We start from the raw sequence: 11,509 nt of genomic DNA on the forward strand, positions 1-11,509 counted from the left end.
AGTTTATTTTTTCTGAGAGTTATTTGTGACTTTCTAGAAATTTCTGATTAGTTCTAGGGCTAACTACCGAGGACAGGTCAACAGTATTCATTTTGAATTAGACAGTTTTGGTAATAATACTCCTCAAGAGAGAGATTGCCTTGTTAGAAAATTGGAAAGACTCAAGGATGAGCTTGAAAAGGCCGATTCGGTCATACGAAACTTGAAATGGGAATTAAACTCTGATGATGAGACGAAAGCCATAGCTGAAAATGATAAGGAAATTGAAGAAAGTTGTAGGTACCAAGATATGGTCAGTGAATGTTTGTCTACTCTGTCTCATCTGGCTACATCAAGTCCAAATCCTCCTTCCAGCGTGGAAGTTTCTAGAAGCACACTGAGCAGCATGCTTAAAGTGCAACTGCCCCTTTACCTAAATTTACAAGTGAAGAGGGAGAGGATCTGATTAGGTTCTTTCAGCAATTTGAAGATACGACGAAACGCTTCAATTGCTCTGACTACGATAAGTTCTTACTTTTGAAACAGCAAATTTCAGGGCGTGCCTTGTCATTGATAAATTCTTTGGATAGCATACAGCATTCTTATAACATAGCAAGAGAGCTTTTGTTGAATGCGTTAGCCTCTCCTGTCACTAGAAAATTCAACGTCATCAAACAAATGTCGAATCTGAAGCTCGATTACAATACAGAACCGTTTGATTACATTGGTAAAATTAGTTCTATTTGCGGGTCCTTTAGTGCTTTGAAGATAACTTCAGAGGATATTTTGCAGTATTTTGCCTGGCATGGTTTAAATGAAAATTTCCAATCTCATTTAATTCACATCACCAACGAAACCAGGCCATCTTTGAATCAGATAAAAGATAAATTTTTTGAAGCCACTGAAAGGTATTTAACCAGTCAACGACAGTATAAGATTAAACAAAAAACAAGAGAAACTTGTCCTAAGAGAGCTACGAGTTTTGCTGCAAACGTTAATTACCAAGCAGACACGTCACTCAACGTTTTCAAAGTGTGTCCTTTATGTAATGGCTATGGTGATTCCTCTCATCCCATTCACAAGTGTGAGAAGTATCAAGAACCCAAGTCAAAAATCAGCAAGCTAAAAAGTTTGAAAGCTTGTATTAAATGCGCCAGGCTGGATCATAATGAGGATACCTGCAAATTTCACTTCCGGAAGCGTTGCGGTTGTGGCGCTTGGCACTTCAAATTTCTATGCATGAGCCAAGAAAGAAGTGGAGTTCTGAGGATAGCGGTCAAAGCAATGTAAAATGGAAAAGGAAAATTTCAAACAAAGTGATCGAGTTGTGAAAGAAAGTAATTCAAGCATGATATTTGTTGAAAATTTTTCTGAGTCGTTCGAAATCACAGACTGTAGCCATGCAATACTCCCTACCTTTTCTTGCATACTTCAGGGAGATACAAAGATTCGTTGCATGCGGGACAGTGGGTGTCAGTCAAACTTTATATCAGAGGAGAGGGCAAAATATGAAAATTTACCTGTCATAAATTCTGATCTCAGAATCAAAGTCAATGGATTTAACTCTTCCAAAGTTTATCATACCAAGTCTTAAAAAGTGCCTTTGACCATTGGAGATCATCTTTACGAGATTGAAGCAACGGGTGTGCCATCTATTCACACTTCATTGAAACTGCCTGGTTTGCAGAAAATTGTTCGGGAATTTATGAACAGATGATATTCCTTGGCTGATGACTTCTTAGAGGACGGAAAAGATGAAATTAATAACATAGATTTTATTCTTGGGTCAAATTTTGCTTATTGCCTTCCTGAAACAAGAGTTTCATTTAGTGGTAACGAGAATGATGCACCATCAGTTTATTCCTTAACTGCCGCAGTTGTAATGCTGGTGGGTAACACGGATCAAATTAGGAGCAATTTGAAGTACCTCCCTCCTTGTTTTTGGGAAGGAAAGACAAAAGCTGAAGTACCTTTGTACACATGTGAGGATCTTATTTTTAGATCCTCTCCTGGACTATAATGATCTAACAGAAAGTGAAAGCAGGATAACATTAGTGAACGATGCAGGGAAAATCAACTATGCTTCCTTGGAGAGAGCTACTCAGGAGATCCTTGAGAAGTGTTGTACCGATACCTTGAATTATGACACACAAATATTTCCCGGTAAGGTAGTGGAAAACGAGAAAATAATAAATTATGTTCTTCAAAATACAAGGCGTAATGAAGAAGGCAGATTAATCATGCCACTAATCTGGAACAGTAAAGTGAAGCATTTGCTAGAGCAAAATAAAACTTTAGCTACTAAAATTCTAAATTCAAATTTCAAGAAATACTCTAAAGGTGATGGTGTAAAGTTAAAATTGTCGACCAATGCTTCAGAGAGCAATCTGAACAAGGTATTATAGAAGGAATTGACAACCTTGATCAGTACTTAGAGGAAAATCCAAATCATAGTTTTTTTGGCACATATGGCAGTATTTAAACCAGACCGGGACACTACAAAATGCAGAGTTGTATTTTTATCAATTTATGTGAAAATAATCCTTCACAGAGGCGTAACCATGAGTCACAATCAAGCTATGTTGAGTGGACCTTGTTTTAAACCAAAAGATCACCGCAGCTTTATTACAGCTACGCTTTGATTCCAAGCTCCTGTGTTTTGATATTAAAAAGCTTTTCTCAACATCTGCCTCTCTGATCTAGATTCAAGCAAATTACTTTTCTGTGGTATCGTAATATACAGAAAGGAGATTATAGTATTGTTGCATATCGTAGCTTAAGACATAAGGTGTAAGGAAAACAGCTAGATTAGTTAATGAAACTATTTATCAGGTATTCGGTAATATTAGGTGGAACTATAATAAATGATATGAATGTTCGTTGAAATTATTATAAAATCGAAAACTGGAGGCGAAGATATGAACAAAAACAAAAGGCAAACAATTAAACCATTCATCATATGAGCAGAGCCCTATGAATTATCCTGACGTACATAGGCCATAAAATAAGAAAAATATTCGGGTACGAGCAGAGACAGATGTTCCCATAGATTAAAGAGAAACATAAATCAAATAAATGGCGTTGTGTTGGTGTTTTTATATGGGAATGTATGAGCGCGGGCGCGTGTGTGTGCGTGTGTGTGTATGTGGAGAGAGAGAGAGAGAGAGAGAGAGAGAGAGAGACCAATATATTTACTACATATCTTCCTAATCTCTGTCAATTATCCAATCATTATATATTTTTTTTTCTTCAATTTTCCCCGCGCTCCAAAAAGGTGTCAGCTTTGAAGTTATTGTAACAGTATGATTTCGTTTCACGCGTGAATATACGAGAGTTTAGACAAGTTATAATTAATTTATTAAATCGATCAGTCTCAACTAATCCAAGTTTGTGTAAATAAAACAATGAATTTTGCATATTGAGCATATACTTTAATTTATGACAAAGTTATACCAGAAATTATACTATGGATTTGCATCATGGTCAGATATACTATACCATTATAAAATAAAACTGGCAAAACTGCAATCATACACCAAACTTTCACAATCAGTAAACCGTGGTTCACATGTCCATTTAAAACCTTTAACTGTCCTTACTAAAAGAATCCACTTAATTGAAGAAGAAGAAGAAGAAGAAGAAGAAGAAGAAGAAGAAGAAGAAGAAGAAGAAGAAGGAAAAGGTACTCTTCAGTAATGTAGGAGAGGGTTACCTCAGAAGGTCGTCCAGAAACGGAACATCTCTCTGGGTTCATTCTCTTCATTTCTAGTCTGAGATGGCATAATTCGCAATTTTATCTAGGAACTTTTCTGTGCGAGACGCTTCCATTATGAAAAAGGCATCAAATTTATGAGAACTGAACCTACTGTAAAGAAAATTCTTGTTCTTTCTTGCCATTAATTATTCCAATTTCAGTATTACCAATGATTTTTTATTTGCAGCAGGGAAGTACGACAATTCGGTAGGGATTCACCCGTCCGTCTTGTTTGCATGCATGATGCCTATCTGTCTGCAGGATATTCTAAAAAATATTATTACTTTTAAATTAATTGTTTGGGGTTATGGACTATGGGTCACAGAAGAGCTGACTACAATTTGAGATGAATTTGCGTTGGACACTGACGGCGGGCATCAAAGTAATAAACTGTGGAACATATAGAAAATCCTGTAAACCCTATTTGAAAGCGCTTCCAGTTTATAAATGACCTTTATAGTTTCCTCTACCCTTATTTTTCAGTCTCGTGACTATCCAGTGACCATCATGAGTGAATTGCCAATTTCCTTTCTGATGGTCCATCTGTACCGCTCCATTTGTGGTTTTGGTTGGTGATTGATGCAAGTCTTGCTTCAGATTCCAGTAAAAAGTACTGGCGCTGAACTAAAATTATCATATGCATATCTCTCCAATTTAGTATTCGTTACATTGGAAGTGGCCTATTTTGTAAAAGACCTCCAAAATTTTTATGTGACCAAACTCGACAAATGATTATTTGCTTTATGTTTACTTTCTCTCTCTCTCTCTCTCTCTTCATGTAAGTTTAGAATTCTCTACTGAGATTCCTTTAACGCCCTAAAACTTAATTAACGTAAGACCTCGGCTTCTTGCCCAATTCAATGTTTATTAGTTTCGACATATCATGGGTGGACCCAGTAGTGGAGAGTGCCTACAAATTTGGCTGATTATTGTATTAAGAAGATATTAAGAAGTCTGGAAATAAGGCCATAAATAAAAAAAAAAAAAAAGACCATTGATGAGAGACAGGCTACTTTTCTTATCAACCTATTCAGAAAAATGAATGAGAAATGATCAGACGACCGAAAGCCATTTTTCAAAGGCGTAATATTTTAATCACTTACAAACTGGAAATTGTTTATAGAAACGAACACATGGCATAAATAATTTCCACAATTTTCCTAAAACAAAAAAAAAGTTGAAGATCAACTTTGATATATAAAAGAATAAGAAACAATATTAAAGACAGAATATTAAGAGCCGACAAGGTCTGAAGTCTATTAAGAATGAAAAGGAAAAGAACGGAGGCTCTACAGATAAGAAATATATAATCAGCAGATATTCCCTAAATAATAGCCTAAAAACGCATTTCTAAGATTTGCATTTAGATAAGACCCCCCGAAAAAATGTGGGAAATGTAGCTCCGAAAAGACTTTATTCATGTTGTCTGAGCATAAGCAAAAGATTTGAATACGAAAACCCTCCGTTATCTATCATATCAATTTCCTTGCTTTGTTTCTGTGTGTGTGTGTGCGTGTGTGCGTCCGTGTCCCCATTCCTCCCACTACACTCTCCCTCCAAAAACCGTTTACGGTGAGGCCACACCAGACGCGGCTAGCGAGGAGGTTGCAGGGAAGAGGTTCCCGCGGCGATTTGAAATGTAACGTATCTTACGTGAGTGGCCACACCGGGCCAGAGGGAAGACTCGACCCTCTGCAGTTGCCGCCAAGCGATGTTTTAGGTAAGGCCACACCGGACGCGGCTAGCGTTGAGGTAGAGGCACGACTTGGGCGGGAGGCGTATTTACAATCTGTATACACAGTCGTGAGCATACCAGCCAGTAGCCAATCACCAACCAGATCACGTAGCCAATCAGATTCGAGCAATGACGTCATCGACCGCATATTTTAATTAGCTATATTTTGCCGTATATTAGACAACTGTGTGTGAGCAGCAATAACCCATATGAGAAATATTGTTCAAAAATTAACTCACTGGTGTATTTTTATGCATTAAAGAGCAATAATAATAAATAAAAAAATATGCACCAGAGTGACGTCATTGTCTTCTTAAAACTAAATAGAAGAGTCCTCATTCCTCCTTTGTGAAAGCAATATTCCCCGCTACGTTGTTTCAAGTATGGCGTTTTATGTCGTCAATATAATAAAATCATCTGTTCGTGTAACTATATTAGTTAAAAGCTTCATTCTGAATAACAATAATAATTATTACACAGGCATTCTTGAAGCACCGAACACGTTTTCCTTAAAGGCTAGCTTTAGGAAAACGGACATATTTAGCAGTAACGGAGCTAAAAATATACACAGTTAATAGGGCCCCCCCTTTTTTTTAGAATCCATAATGTTAATTAAGTCAATTGCTGTAGATAAGCTTATTATAACGATGTAACTTGGTTATAAATAGTGCGTGCAATATAAAAACTTGGGTGATGTTGTTTCGTGTAAGCTTTGTGAACAGAATAATGGGCTACTGTCCACCTGTATACAGTATTCTATGAAATGTGGAATTTTCTAGCAGTTTAGACATTTTTATGTTAAAAAAATAGTAAAAGTCGATATAAGTTATTAATATTTTAAGGCTTTGTTAAATTTTCCTTCTTTGCTGTTAATTCATAAGGTTTTCTCAATTGCGTCTCATCTGTTGTTTACATTTTTTATCTACGATGACGTCACTGTTCGCTCCATATCTTAATTTAATTTAACACAATTTGTCTCTTTTATGGACACAAATACACAAGAGGGTTAATATTTGAACAATATTTCTCATATGGGTTATTGCTGCTCACACACATTTGTCTAATATACGATAAAATATAGCTAAGGGATATGCTATTCGCATATAGGCTGGATGACGTCATTGCTCGAATCTGATTGGCTACGTGATCTGGTTGGTGATTGGCTACTGGCTGGTATGCTCACGACTGTGTATACAGATTGTAAATACGGGGGCGGGAGAGCAGCGTCAAAGCGACACATGGCCACACCAGGAACGCCACCCTTCCTCCCACGCATCACTCTCAGCAGTCGAAGCTATCCTGTGCAAGCATGTCATTATCGCGTTTGGGTAGGAAATTGCTTTTAATCGGAAACTTAAGTGCTAAACTTGACGATAGACTATAAAGAAGAGTGTGGATTCGCGATTTCAATAAACGCAGAAGGGAAATAAATGAATTTGACAATTTATATTGCCCGTCTCGTTTATACGAAGACAAATTTTATGAATATTTACGTATGACCCAACGATCTTTTGATTCTTTGCTTGCAATACTACTGTAGAAGTCAGGCTCACAAAACAAAAGACGAACTATAGCCTAGGCAACCCATCTCTCCCGAAGGCCGGCTACTAAACAGTGTTTTCAACATGAGGGAAGCCTCCTCGAATTATTTCACTGGAGTTGGAAGAGTTCCATGGCAAAACGATTTAGCCTTACCAGGGGATATAATTGCAGCAAATATGGCCTAAAGTTCATAAAAATTCATTGTCCCTTATACTTTCAGAATTAACTAGTATTTGCATGACATATATTGTTAAAACATATGAAAAAGTTTTTAATTGGAAATATCCCTACCTATCTTGTAGATTTTATATATTATCTTTCCAGTATATGCATGGAAAAATTCTCTGTCTTTCTATATATATATATATATATATATATATATATATATATATATATATATATATATATATATATATATATATATATATATATATATATATATATATACATACACATACACGCAAGAGGCACACACACATTAACTTACCATCTGTATTTGCAGTCGATTGTTTATATCTTCCTAATGCTTTTTTAACACAATGTTATTTTGTGGAGGGATCATGGGGACCCACAAAAGCTTTCTTCCGAAACCCATCCCCAAATAATTTTCTGTCGCCATTATGTCCAATCACGACCGACTGAATACGTGACACTTCGGCAACTGATGGAAAATGGTGGTCTTGCGAAGACGCTGGAACCGTATTTTTAAAACATGTTACATCGCTTGGCGGTAACTGCAGAGGGTCGAGTCTTCCTGCTGGCCCGGTGTGGCCACTCACTTAAGATACGTTACATTTCAAATGTCCGCGGGAACTCTTCCCTGCAACCTCCACGCTTGCCGCGTCTGTTGTGGCCTCACCCATGTTTTAAAATACCGCGGCGGTTCCCGGCGTCTTCCTCAAGACCACACCATTTTCCATCAGTTGCCGAAGTGTCACGTATTCAGCCGGTCGTGACTGGACATAATGGAGACACAAGAATTAACTGAGGAGTTGTTTCGAAAGAAAGCTTTGGGATCCCCTGATCCACTGCACAAAAATAACATTGTGTTAATAAAGCATTGGGAGGATATAAGTAATCGACGCTTATTGATGGTAAGTTAAAATGGTGCATGTGCCTTTTTGTGTGTGTGTGTGTATATATATATATATATATATATATATATATATATATATATATATATATATATATATATATATATATATATATATATATTCCTTTTCTAGGTGCTTTATTTAGCTGCTGACGTTTCAAGACGTTCAGTCCCATTTTCAAAGCTATATAATAAAAGAAACATATATTAAAAAACAGACTCGGAATAACATAACATAAAATTATAACATAAAAGTATCAGTATGTTAAAAAGGAAGAGTGTTTATTTACTAAAAGGAAAGTAGTGCTGAAGGCACAGACCGAGTGACAGTCCGGGTCAGGTTCAGCTTCGACGTGAACTCACGAGAGGTATAGAGGTGTTGAAGTGGTCTGAGTATTTAGTTGGGGACAAGTTGTTTAATAAAAGTGATTCTAAAATTGCTAGCTGTCGGTCGTTGGGAGTTCGGCCTATGATTTTAAAATCTTTGTAGTTAATATCGGCTTTGCATTTCTTTGCATGTTCACGTAATTTAACACCCGTTCTGTAACTCACCCTCGATGAGAATCCAATCTCACTTTTTTAACAACCTGCGGGTGGAGCGATATATTTCCCCAGGTTACATCTGGGGCAATTAAATAGGTAAATGACTCTCGAGGTCATCAAAGGAAGAAGACTCTCTTTGTGTTTGAATAAGGACCTAATTGTCAATGGATTAAAAGGTATTAGCTTTAGGTCAATTGCTGGTAAAAACAGTTTATTATCTGCCGTAATTTCGATAGAAATTTTCATCATGGATGAGCGGGACGCTTGCGTATAGTCGTAATTTAGGTACGGTTGGTATTTCACATTTTGATGGAAAATATTATTTAGAAATTTGTAGAGATGTTTATGAAACAGTTTGATGGAAAGCAGTTGTCAATAAAGTACTGTTGGAGGTAGAGGATTTCGTTATGGAAATTGTTCCAGTCGGGTGTTATACTGAAAGCCCTGTGGAAGAGGGTAGATAAAGAATTCAGTTTAAAATTATAAAACAATGACTATAAAAATTAGAACCCAGGCCAGTAAAAGTTTTCTTTCTAAAACCGTAGTATTAAATGATCATCGTGTCTAAAACCATTACATCTAGGAAAGGAAGTTTGTTTTCATTTTCGTACTCAGTCGTAAACTTAATATTTGTATGCATATTGTTAGCATATTCGAGAAATTTACCAGCTTGATCTTTATTTCTAAACAGCAAAAAGGTATCGTCGACATATCTACTATAGAAAAGAGGATGGTAAGCCAATGGGCATTCATCCAGCATGCGCTCCTCCAGGAGCACATGAAAATGTTGGCGAAGGTAGGACCCAGAGGGCATCCCATCGCCATACCATCGACCTGAATGTAGGCTTTACCATTAAAAACGAAAGCTGTGTCCAGCACAGCAAGCTCCAGCAGTTTTTTAAAATCCATGATATTAAAATTGTTAAAAATGGTATCTGGTTTGTAAAAATCCGCTCAGAATAATCTCAATTGTTTCTTCAACAGGTACGTTAGTAAAGAGTGATTCGACATCCATACTGACCATAAATAAATGTGAGTCCTGAGGTAAAATCCTTCCTTTAAAATGATCTGAATTTTACAACTATAGGTGTTGGTGGTTAGGGTGCTAAAAAAGTGGGACAAGGAATTTAGCAAGTTTATAATTAGGAGTGTCATAGGATGTGAGGATGGGTCTCATTGGTACACCTTCTTTGTGAATTTTGCAGTCCATACATCACTCCATATGAAGCACCAGTACTATACAAAGAATCATAGGTATTTTCACTAATGATGTTCCGATCTTTCAAACACTTTAAAACCGGCTTATGCGATCTTCAACTCTAAAAATAGCAGGATATTGAGGGTCACTGGGTTGTTTAAATTTTGTTTCGTCTTCTAAAATACTTTCCATTTTCTGTATATATTGAGTTTACTTAGAATTATGGTACCTTTTCCCTTATCTGGTTTAGTTATTGTCAGTTCCTCATGTTTACCAAGTTCTTTGAGAATGTTTAGGTCCTTTTTAGAGAAGAACGGGGTCCATCTGGCAGTTAGGTTATTATAAGTTTTCTGGCTAACCTTTGTATTTGAGTGCGAAATTTAGGCACATCAGTATCGAGGCGGGAGATTACGTAGTCTGTTAAATAATGATTCTAGAGAGCCAAAAACTGATTATATGAAGGTTTAAAACATGGAGGGCCAAAGTCCAAACCTAGTGAGAGTAAGGAATTCTCTCTCTTCTTGATAGTTTATAATTAGACAGATTAAATACAGTTCTATTGTTTTGTAAAATAGGATAGAAATACCTAGTTTTCTCAGTTTTTCTCGTGAGTACGTCGGACGATTGATACATATTCGGCTATACATTTATTGAACAAGAATTTGAAAACAACACGGTCAATAATAGACAGATTATCAACAGTATTCGTAAACAGGCTGTTGGCTAGCTCAGTTAGTTTGACAACATTTTTATTCTTATAGTTGATCTCCATATCTAGCAGTTTTCTAGTGGCTTCATGGTAAAATAGGGTTTGAGACAATGAAGATTTATATACTTTAAATTTAATAAAATTCGGGATGATATCATTGAGGCGACAGTATTGTAAAGATTCCAAGTCAAGTTCAGCTTTTCAGTCGTCTCGTGGTTTTTTCAAGTTTTCTACAGGTGGTAAGAAGCTCAGTACCATATCGTCCTCGAATCAATGAGTGGAAGCTGTCGTAAACCTGAAGTCTCACTCTGAAGCAGGAAAGAGAAGAGCGAAGACGAAGCGAAGAGCAGCCATGGCAAACGGTCCAACAAGGGAGGGCCACAAAATTCAGGCCCACATCTTTCCAATGGTACAGCGAAGTTGAGGGTGGGTTCTATCAATCCAGCAAACAGCAATTTAGTGCGAGGAGGAGGACACTTCTTTATTCCTTTCTAGGTGCTTTATTTAGAAAGAAAACTTTTACTGGCTGGGTTCTAATTTTTATAGTCATTGTTTTTATAATTTTAAACTGAATTCTTTATCTACCTCTTCCACAGTGCTTTCAGTATAACATCCGACTGAACAATTTCCATAACGAAATCCTCTACCTCCAACAGTACTTTTATTGACAACTGCTTTCCATCCAAACTGTTTCATAAACATCTCTACAAATTTCTAAATAATATTTTTCCATCCAAATGTGAAATACCAACCGTACCTAAATTACGACTATACGCAAGCGTCCTGCTCATCCATGATGAAAATTTTATCGAGAATTACGGCAGATAATAAACTGTTTTTTACCAGCAATTGACCTAAAGTTAATACCTTTTAATCCATTGACAATTAGGTCCTTATTCAAACACAAAGAGAGTCTTCTTCTTTTGATGACCTCGGGAGTCATTTACCTCATTTAA

This window comes from Macrobrachium rosenbergii, chromosome 13, assembly GCF_040412425.1.
Source record: "Macrobrachium rosenbergii isolate ZJJX-2024 chromosome 13, ASM4041242v1, whole genome shotgun sequence".
NCBI classification, from domain to species: Eukaryota; Metazoa; Arthropoda; class Malacostraca; order Decapoda; family Palaemonidae; genus Macrobrachium; species Macrobrachium rosenbergii.